Consider the following 12,193-nt stretch of genomic DNA (forward strand, 5'->3'; position numbering starts at 1 on the left):
CATGATCTGATATTACCAAACAATCACTTATTTAGATCTTGACATTGCTAATGTCGATTTTCATAGTGCAACCAATATCAAAGATAATAATCAAGGAGTGTATAGCTGTTTAACCTTTATATGCTCAACTTTTACACAACTTAATACTCCTTTGAATTGATTATTATTATTAAATGTTTCATAATCTATGATAATTATCGCGGGTTACACCTTTGTTTATCATGAGTAAATACAATATTCTCCGATTAAACTAAACAAAATAAAATACTAATAATATCAGAAACGTCAGTGAGTTGACATATATTTTATGAACGAATCAATGTGCATTCATAAAACAGAACAATGGATTTTAAAGTTAAGTGTAGCACTGTTTTTGTCTTGTTCATCAACATTTTGCCGTCTGTATTTTGCAACATATGTGGAAAGTAGGTACCTAGATAATATTCATTTTAAAAGTTCATTATTTTAAAACACAACCAATTTTCGTATTTAACTAGATATTTTTTATACATCATTGTAGAGTCGTTGGTGGAAGTATAATATGTTGTGTTGGCTATCGGTGGGACAACACTAAGAATGAATGCATACGTGAGTGACACTTTTTTTTTGATAAACTAAAGCAATGCTTTTCCTCATGTGTACATTTTTGAAATATGTTTTATTTATTTCAAAACAGCCTGTGCGGTAGGATTTAAAGGAAACAACTGTGGAACACAATGCACTTATCCTACATATGGACAGGACTGTCAGATGATTTGTTCTTGTGGCAAAAAAGACTGTGACTTTGTCACTGGGTGTAGGCGGTCTTTAAAAGGTATATAGCACATTTCCATGGAATTTAACCATGCAATTGATTTATTATTAACTCCTTCATTGCAAATCATTTCAGGAGGTTAGGTAAACACCAACTTACCTATAAGATCTACCTATTAACATTTTAAAATATAATTTGGTCGGTTAAAAACTGTTATTTTGTAATTAAAAAATCAATAAATTTTATCTTTTAAATTTGAGTATATCTTTATACAAAGCTTTTTTGTAAACGAGATTAAGAGGGTCGTTGATCGTGGTTCGATATAAAGAAAACTTGAAAAACTCAATTTTTTGAGCTGAAATATTTGGATTTTCCGCTAATTGATAACAGTTTATGACCAAAAAATATCATATGTAAAAATTTAAGTCAACACATTTGAGGACTACCTAGCTTCCTTCAGACAGTCAATCGGCCTTGAAATGACAGCGAGAATATATGTGTCTCGATTGAATACACAACCAAAGGTTTCTCTTCTTAAGTATTAAAAAAATGGTTGCATTATTAAATCAAAAATGTGTCAAATTTTCAAAAAGAAAAAAAAACCAAAATTAATATAATCTAAGTTTACACAGATGCTACATCTATTTATAAGCTTATCATAATACCGACATTTCAGTACTAGCCATGTTATGAGGAGTTTTTATTTACAAAATCTAAACACTCTTAAAAAGTTTTAGTTTTGGTTTCTAAACAATTTTTTTTGGTTTTCTTCAGCCAGCAACAACTTCACGAGTATTGAAGTCACAACAGTTAGTTTCTACAAAAATTCCACAAAAACAAAAGGTGGCGTTGAATAAGGTTTTTTTTAAGCATTTAGTGTCATAATATATCTATATTAAAGTTTATATCTGTCTTTTCTACGAGGTGCTACCGTGCAATACAAATTATAATGAACTAAAATGTGTTTATATCTTTAGTTTTTTAAAAGTTTGTATTAAAACATAGAGTTGTAACACATCTGCATGTAAACATAAGATATTTATCTTGATATAAGATAAATCTTGTTAAATAACTTTGAGAAACGTTTGCTTACATGTATAAAATAATACTTAAATCTGAATTGTTTGGCAAACATATGACCAGAAACCAACAGAATGTTATACCTATCTAGAAATAGTGTGTGGTAATGGGGATACTGTTTTTGTTTGATATCAATAATACTGTATAGTACAAATATCGTTAAATGTGTGACCTACTTCTTTTGATATTGAACATATACTTTTAAAGTGTATATTAAGTAAATGTAAATGACTTTAAGTTTTCTTGAAATGAGTTGCTAGCATTATCTTTTATGAATAATTCAACATTTCAAAGCAAAAGTCTTAGTAAACTTTTTGATTCTCGATTTATTTTGTCTAAACCATACATTCTACTATGCGATATGTTTATTTATTTTATAGATATTACCAACACCGTTTCGGGTTTAGTCGATGATTATGCAAAATCCAAGAAGTGCAATTCCACGCAAACAAATATAAACGAATCGTCTGACCTTATACATGCAACTATTGGACTAGCTATAGTGGCAGTACTGATAATTGTTATTTATCTTTACACTCATCTACTTGAAAGATATTGAATACGCAGTTTTATGGCCGAGTTTTTCAATATGATTCGATAAATAGAGTTACAGTCTATGTCCATGTTGAATTATTATTTAAGATTGTTTCTTTTTGTTTTGTGAGTGAATATCAAGTTGTTGAAATTCAAATCCTTTATTCCTCTTGATTGATTTTTCTGTAACGATTTATTGTCGATAAAAAAGAGTCTTGCATAACTGCATTTAACTCCTCAAAGTTATTCTGGTATTTCTAGCAGAATAAAGAGAAAGTGTTTCAAACTAAGCTTTGTTTTTTGTTCTTGTGCTTGTTTGCTTGTTTGGTTTTTTTTCATGTTCGTGTTAAGTGTAAATCATAATGAATATCAATAACAATAGGTATAAATCATAAGGAAAATAATAATAATGATAATGATAATAAAAATAATAATACTAATTAATTAAGAATTAATAAATAAAAAAAAATAAAAAGCAAACATATATGATCTACTTCTTTTTTACAAGTATGTTGTATACGGACCGAAATAGTTATGCGACTGTGATCGGTTTCAGTTCTTTTAAACATTGAACCGAAAACACGCTCAAGACATAATTGTGTATAAACAAGTACATGCTCCATAATTATAATTATGTTATTAGCATACAAAGTAAGCACCAAACTTATCGATTGTGAAAAGCGGAGGGGGGGGGGATCTATCATTTTTTTTTAATTTAAAGCAGTCATTAACCTTCACGCCGTGTATTGTGGGAAGGGGACAACCAATGGCATGTTCCACGAATTACAGCTTTTATTTATATAATAAGTTTATTTATAATTTTAGAAACTATCCAACCAATAAAACACGGAGTACGTTTAAAAAAATCACTTTTCCATATTCTAAAAGCATCTTGTTTGATGTAAATATTATTCAAAGAAAACGAAATGGAAAAAAAACACATTCTAATAACATCTTTTAATTAGGTTTCTATTTAAAATGCTCAAAAAGATAATGATGAAAAATAACAGCATACGATTCTAACAATTCCGTAATTTGCGAACTATCAGTCATTGCAGATACAAATGTCACCTATGCTTTGGCCAATTTTATGACTTGGCCTGTACACAATAAAGACAAACTCAGTATATTTCAATTTTTTTTATTTAAAAGATCCAAATACTTTGAAAGAAATCATCGTTTTTTATTCATTTAATCATATACCCTAAAATATCAATCGCGTTTTTATATTTATGAACTCGCAAGGTATAATACACTACTCAAAGTAAAATATCAAATTTCAATTCCAGTGCAAACATTTAACATGCAAACAACAGAGATCATTTGAAATTGGCCAAGCTTTTAAATATATCTGTTTTTGAAATCCACTTCCAGTTTCTGAAAAACAGAACACATTTCTAATGAGATCTATACAGAAATCTTAATAATAATGACCGAAGTTAAATACAGCCTAAAACTGGTCATGACCATCAATCCGTTTTAAATACAAATGTAGCTAAATCCATACTATGTGCTCGTGCGATGACAGACTAAGCTTTATTTGAATAATTTAAAAAGATTCAACGCTTCAAAAAGAAAAAAAAATCTGATAATTGATAGTTAAAACTATTTGCGTTTTAAACTTTTTACAACCAATAAAAATTCAAAATTGATAATCATTTTGCAAAATTCGAGAGAATAATATACCAAAATATGTGCAAATCATAACAAGGCCATAATTAATAGTGTGGGTTGTTCAGATTTAAATGTTCTAACCCCGGCCTAATCCATAATTTGATAAAACATTTAACCAAAATGCATTTACAAATATAGATACATGATATACACATCCTTTATTAGCAATATTTAAGTATATACTTGTACAATTAACTTTATGGCATAGCTAGTTGAGCCAAAATAAAGACACGAAATCATATAAATATATGTACCTTTACTTTTGTTTCTATTACGCCATGCACCATTTCCATCCAAATATATCTCATGTGCATATTTTTCTCTGTTTTCAGATTCGTTATGTGATCAATCAAAGCCTGGAATGTTTGGTCGTCACACAAGCACGTCTCTCTTTAAAATACATACTATCTTATAACAAATGAAATCCTGTATCCATAAGAAGTAGTGATATGTACTATAAGCTTGTTTGAAATCAGTTAAAATGGAAGAAAGAATTAACAAATTGCACTTACAAAGAAGTTATGAGGGAGAGGCATCTCTGTATTTCCCTTACACTGCGACTAAGCGTTTCATGTATTTGCTCTAACAAAAAATAAAGACAAGTTTACCTAAAACAAAATACTATATTGATATATAAAGAGTGTTATTTATGACCGGTCTTGGACAATCACAGTTGTGTCCGTATGCGGCATCTGACAAGTTTTCCTAAAGTCACAAAATAATTACAGTTACCTGTCTTACTTGTATATAAATTCAAATCAAAAGTTCATTTTGCCTCTAATAGGAACGTTTATTTATGCCTTGCTATTTAGGAAGTCATCAAAACTGTGGTTTGTAATATATTTATCATGTTTATTGCATTTAATGCTTTTACATAACATAAACAAGAAATTAACCAAGATATTACCAGACGAACATTCCAAATTGTTTTCTTGTTTAAAAATGTATTTGCAGGAAGAGATTAATATCGGTTTAAAGCATTGTAATGTGTTATACCTGCACATCCTCTATATTGCAATTATCCGGTTTCGTCCGTCCGTCTTTCTGTCATGTTAATTTTTTTCCTACCGCTTTGTCTTTTCTGCTGGAGACTTATCATCTCTAAGAATATGATTTTGGGTATTATGTTGATGCATTATTAGGTGTTGAAAATTTCACTTTAATTATTTATGCAATTAATTAGTTGTAAACAAAATGATGTGTGTTGTTTTGTTTTTTGCCGAAAACCCCAACCTAGTTTCCAGAGGTCTTACATTTTACACAGCATCCAAATCAAACATAATATTGACATATTATGTTTTATTTTAACTACATTTTGCATCTTGGACTATGATTGTAGGTTTCCCGTTGATGTGTTATTGAGTCTGGGGTATTTCACTTTAAATCTGAGGGTCAATAGGTAGCAAATAATGACGTTTTCGTAGATACAAAAAAAACATGGTACCCAAAACTCCTCGTTCCTTTTTCAAAATAGCCAAATAATCCCTCGGAATATGAGGAAGGGTATTAAAAATATATTGTAAATGGGTAATTGCGACGTCATAAATAGTGCAATTTCCCTTCATTTTCATCAAACTGAGCAGAAGACACCAATTTCATATTCAAAACTGTATACGTTTATTTTTTTCAAGATTTAAACAACTTTTGAATTTAAAGCCTTAGGGAAATATTAAAATAAACTGTACCCTCTTCTTTGTAGTACAGGTAGATTTATATCTATCTATACTACTATATTTAAATAATAGACTCGAATTTTTGGGCTTTAATACCGAGAAATCGGAAGAGTACTATCATTTTTCTTATATATTTTAAACATTATTGGCACTTGAAATTTACCAATTTGGTTTTATTTTTTCCCAATCAAGCTTCGCTAATTAATAATCAAGGAATTTTTTTTAAAAAATCCGGAAATCACATGGATTTTTCGGATTTTACAATTTTGCGCATGCGCATTACATTCACGCTAAATCATGGAAGGTTCTTTAGTTTTTGTTTCCACAATATCACATTTGCATGGATAAACTCAGAAACGATATTACAAATACGTGTAAATTTTCATTGAAAATATGTCATATATTTATTCTGTTCATCAAAGGGAATACGCTAACTCAGTTCATTTAATATGAAAAATCCCGATAGTTTCGAATGTCAACTCAAAGCGAGTGAAACATATTGCTGGAGAAAGTGTTGAATTCTCCATTAATATGATTTATAATTTTAGATGAAAAGTATTAACAGCCTCAAAAGGTTTATTATGAATAGTTTTCAATGCAGCTTCATTAATTTTCTCCAAAATCGTTTCGGGGCGATTCTGCAATTTTTGGCTACATAACGGGTATATGGGAGGCATTTTAACTGTGGTATAGCCCTGTCTCGAGACACAGTTAGATAATTTTAACTAAGCAGAGTGTAGTGAAATTAATAGCATTATTGTAGGCTTAAAGCTTTATTATGTAAATGGCAACAATATGGTGTGTCGATGTATCTATTTCGTAAATGTCCGATATTATATACAATGGTCAACCCGTGCACGCACGGGTCAAAGTCTAGTTAGATATTGAAATGGTATCAGTTCTAGCATTTGGGAGACAGATGCATGTATATAAGAGTCTGGTGCCTACAATTGCGATACCTCATTCAAATAGCGACCACACAAAGGCCACGCGTAATAAGAGACAAAAGGACAAAAAGCATAAGAGAGGACTTTGTTATGCACTTGTACTGCCCCAACTTAAAATTCAGTTCAAGACCATATTACCCTCTTTCATAAACAAATATTTTATGGAGGGGTGAGGCAATAGTAGGATTTGGGTGAAATGGGAAACATTAGTAATGTGAGACTTTTATAAATTTAGGACATCCATAGGTTCTTTTCCCAAGAATAAAAAATTTAAATTTTCCGAATTGCATTTAAATTTTGAAATTTGCGATAAAAGAAAAAGAATAATGCTACCTTTTCTATCTTTGACTACGGTCTAAAACATATCCAACCTCCAATAAAGCAATACTATTTTTGAATGGACATTCAAGGAATATTATTTAACAAAAAGCTAATATTGATATCACATTCATGGAAATAATTCAAATCAAAACCGTTGTAAATACATCAAAGACTGTATAAGTATGTTGAATTACTTTGACAAAATACAAATGTTTCTAGAAATTCAGTTCAAGACCATATTGCTCCTTTGATAAACAAACATTATATGGAAGGGTGTTCAAATAGTAGGTTAAAGGGAATGTGGGAAACATTTATGATGTCAAACTTCTTTTAAATTTTAAATATTTATGGGTTTTATTCCAAAGAACAAACTATGAAATTTTCAGACAAAAAATTGCATTAAAAGTTTGAAATTTGCAATAAAAGAAAAAAAAAATAATGCTACCTTTTCTATTTTGACTACTCGTTAAAACATATCCAACCTCCAATAAAGCAATACTATTTTTGAATGGACATTCAAGGAAAATTATTTAACAAAAAGCTTATATTGATATCACATTCATAGAAATTATTTCCAAAAAAAATCGTTTTCAATACATCAAAAAATGTATTAGTATGTTGAATTACTTTGACGAAATACAAGTTTTAAGTATTTAAAAGTCATGCTAACTTTAAATCCTACCTTCTGCTGTTCTTTCCATTATTTTCACGTTGTGAATGGAATTCATTTACCCTAACTGAATCTAATAATATGCAGAAGTCACGTGGTAATTGCGTATTAGTTATGATGTATTCAAGAACTAGAGTCATCTCTTATAACGATTATGTAAAACTATTTATTTACATCTAAAATATAAACAATCAGACAGTTGGGCCGTTGTATTTTTATAAATTGAGTTTGTATATTTATCTGAGTGTTTTTCATTTATATCAATTCTTACGAAAAAAAAAATTCTCAATATAAATTAATATACTTTTTGTTCAATAAAATATGTAATATATTATAAACCTTTAATCAGGCAGTCATGTCTGTTGCACAATGTTTGCAACCATCAAATGTTAAAAGAGGAGTAGGGATCTTCGCCCTAGATGTAGGGAAGAACAATTATAGCAGCGGCCGTTTGCTAAAAATAACCCTACATGCCTCAAAAAGTCACTAATCAATGAGAAAAATGAAAGTTTACACTTGAGAATGTTGTGAGATTTAATATCATTTGTGATTGAAAAAATGCACTTGTTATTCCTTAATTAAACTATAAAAGTACTTTGAATTTATTTATTGTGGTCGACTGTGTAGAAAAATACATGAAATACCAATGTAAGAATAGGCTATTACAAATATAATAATCTATTAAGTTTAAATTTCACGACTCTGTGGTAACAGTTGGTAACAACTGGACCTTTAATTTATATGAAGAAGTTAGAAATGAAAAATTGTTAAAGAACGACACCCGATTTAGGGCGAAAGACAATAGACGACGAATACTGATCGATCAAAACCCAAAATGAATATTACAGAGGCCGCATTTAATCTTTTTACGAGTTGAATTCAATAAATAATGTCACTAATCAGATTGCATTAATACAGGGTTCAAAGACTTTGAGGTTTTTTTTTCACGTATAATTTGGTTGATGTTTTATTTATGGCAGTTTATATGATCAAATACTCCTTTGATAAGCTGATATCTAATCCCTAGACACTGTATTAAAATACGACTGGAAAGTCATCATCCAATAAGGCTGATATTAGAGGCTACTGTTAAAATAGTAAAGACTCCAACTTAATTTTCAAAGAAGTGTGATGTGTATGGAAACAAGTGTATGTCATTGAGACAAATTTAAAGGTTGGTCACCGAATTCAAAATGATCTAACAGACCTTAAGGATAAGCATCGCCCTGAAGCACCTCGTGTGGCTTCAACAGATGCAATACTTCCAAAAAAAACCTGATATCATTTTTAATGATGGTTGATTAACCATTAACAAGTATCAAATTTAGTATGTATTTTATCGAGGACAGTATTTATCATTCTATAGAAATATTTTTGCCTCCTATTTATTTCATGAATAAAATACTGTATTATAATATTTTTTTCAGTATAATTTTATGAAACTACGTTAAGATGACGACTTAATGACCAGTAAATGCTAATTATGTATCACCATTTATTTACTTTTTGATGTAAATTACACGACTTCTACGTGCAATTAGTGTAGCGTATAAATTCCACACATTACCAAACTCCTATGATCTTTTAATTTCTGTGGTCGGTTCACACAGTCTATGACCTTATTAATTGTGATTTCAGTTTTAAAAGTAGACATTTTAAAAAAGGTCGCTAATTATATCAGAAATGTCTACGTTTTGATCTAAAGTACTGTGTTAGAAAAGAAAAACAGACGAAATAAATATTTTAAAAAGAGAAAAAATAATCACTCTGATTTTTTAAAAGTTTGCTTTAGCTTATAAAAATATTTATGATTTCTTTAATCTAAAAGAAAAATTGATAGTATTTGGAAAAAAGTATAAGACTTCGTATATGCTACATATACTGATTTAGAAACAATTTAACTTATAAATCAATATATTTGATTACCGTTTTCTGAATGTACATATACTGCAGTGGATATGACAAAGGATTAAGCGTGAGAGATTGGTGTTCATGTAAAAAAAAAAGTTAGTTTCTTTTTACTCGAAATTGGTCAATGATTTTTCCTTTCCATTGTACATTTTGATTTCTTTTTCAAAATAATGTTTGTCTTTTCATTATTTTAACTTCAAAGTGCATATATTACTTTTTACCCAAAGTAAAACAGGAAAAAAAAAAGAATGTGATATAGTAAATCAAGTCTTCAGAATAATAATTCCTTTCGTATTGCACGCCCAACAGACCAGGATATATTTTGACCTTCATGTTCTATTTAACTACAAATTACGGAGCTGGCCTCCTTTTCTGTTGGTGACTAAAATGTGTCATTATGTGGTCAACGATAATAGTGATGATAAACCAATGAAATATGGAGACGGTAGAAACAGAATAATGAGAAACAGTGTTAACCATTTCCTAATTGAACTTCCTCAAAACATCGAATCTCACTTTGACATAAGACTTTTTTTAGATTTAACTAAACGCCTTTAATAATACAACAACAATATTGTTAAAAAATTTTAAGAAGATTACGGTTTTTTTTTAATTTGTTACATACAACATAAATATATAAATACAGCTCTTTGAATAGCTCATGTAATGTTTACTTCTACAGACCATTTTGTGGGACTTGCGTACATGTAAGAAACACAACGAACAATTCGCAGCTCACTTTACAACGTTTGTTACGTTTCCCTATGATGTATCATGTTGAAGATAAAAGGGTCATAAAAATGAGAACCGGTTAAAAATAAACTATTATACTTTGCGGATAAAAAAAACCCCGATAGTTATGTAATATGAGTTAAAGCAACGATTCATGACTTTTAACAAACAAGTTTTAAACAGAGCTTCAAGATCAAACGACTTGATATTATTCTTTTAAATAAATACGAAAAAAATATTCAAGTAAAAAAAACAACATTAAAAATACACAATATTACAGTGTCTAATGGCATATCGTTACGCTTTAAATGTTTTGTGTAATTAATGAATGATATATTTTTCGAATAAACAATGTTCAGAAAGTGTGGACATTACTTTAATCCCTATTTTAACAACAGGAAAGACATTTTTGGAGTTCTATAATCGAAATTTCAATATACACCTGTAACTTGTTACTCCAAACCGTTTATTGCCCAATACTTATGCATATGCGGGTTTTTTCTGCTTAATGGTAATATGATTCAAAAGTTTGCATACATGTATTTGCTAAAAGTGTTGTGCATATTTAAAAAAAAATGGTCGGCCAAATATCAGGTACAAGCTAATTGCCGTTACAGTCGCTGCTTTAATTACTTATTGCTTATTTTAGACTGCATTTTTCATCTGTTCGGCTTGAAGAATTTGTGTCATACAAAAGCGTTTAATAAACACAGAACAATGTGGTACAAACCTGAACTACTTATCAACATTTTTAGAAAGTTTATTAAAGGAACATCTTTTAGTAATTACTATATTCTTTAAAAGTATATAATGTCATCAAGACATGTTATGTGATATTTTTGAACCCAAATGGGATAATACAATAGTAACAAATCTATTCATATAATGTTCAGTCTTAGCAACAGAAATTAGTAAGGTAATTACACTTAATATACATTTAAACATTAAATACACTAAAGGCGTGCAATAATAGAGCGGCAAATTTCTGTGTTGATAACATCATACTTTTGTTATGTATTGCATTATATCTGTATGAAAACCATACAATTTGGGTTCGGGTGTACTGGCTAGGTGGTTAAAAAAGTTACATGACAAAAGCAGATATATTCGTATTAAAGAGGTTATCAACATATCTTAGTATTGAAAGGAAATAATTGTATATGAATTCACAATTAAATATACGGATAGCTTGAACTTTCTGTGTATTGTACATGTATAAAAAGTGTACATGTAAACAATGCATATATTTTGTGAATTTTGGGGCAATTCAAATTGAAACTTAAAAACCTCCTTTTAAAAAAAAAATGGTTAAATATGGTATTTGAAAATTCTAAACAGGTGATGGTATTTTAGATTTTATGAACTTCAATCAAAACCATTAACGAAATATGCCCCATACCACCTTAATAAATTGCATCATACCTAAAAAAATTTTCGCCGTTTAAAAGGAGGTACTGTATATTTAACTTTAAATATTCAATATAAAATGAGAACGGCATGTGTGTAGGATTTAATGGCTGATGATAATGTATGTACATGTAAAATTACATTTGGTGTTAGTTGTCTTGTTACCTTATCTACTAAAATATGCTTAAATTATTATGTTCTCATATGTTTGCATATTTATGCATACTTCATGTAAAACCATCTCTCTCTCTCTCTCTCTCTCTCTCTCTCTCTCTCTCTCTCTCTCTCTCTCTCTCTCTCTCTCTCTCTCTCTCTCTCTCGCAAGCTTTCTCTCTGTATATTGGTTTTAAGAAAATACTAATGGTTAATATAACAGTAATTCTATTTTTGTCTGCTGAAATTCATAAAAGTCAAAACTAAAACCACACAAACATTTCAATAAACAAATATAATACATTTGCACTTTTAAATAGGTATTCTTACCTAAAAA

General features: G+C 29.4%; 1 long non-coding RNA gene across 1 annotated transcript; it reads left to right on the forward strand.

Moving 5' to 3' along the window:
• The first annotated feature begins 682 nt into the window (after positions 1–682).
• Positions 683–2,563, forward strand: LOC117683767 (uncharacterized). Its single transcript, XR_010709992.1, has 3 exons — positions 683–814; positions 1,529–1,597; positions 2,215–2,563. It is a non-coding gene; the product is annotated as an uncharacterized lncRNA (long non-coding RNA).
• Positions 2,564–12,193: the final 9,630 nt, after the last annotated feature.

This window comes from Magallana gigas, chromosome 10, assembly GCF_963853765.1.
Source record: "Magallana gigas chromosome 10, xbMagGiga1.1, whole genome shotgun sequence".
Taxonomy (NCBI): domain Eukaryota; kingdom Metazoa; phylum Mollusca; class Bivalvia; order Ostreida; family Ostreidae; genus Magallana; species Magallana gigas.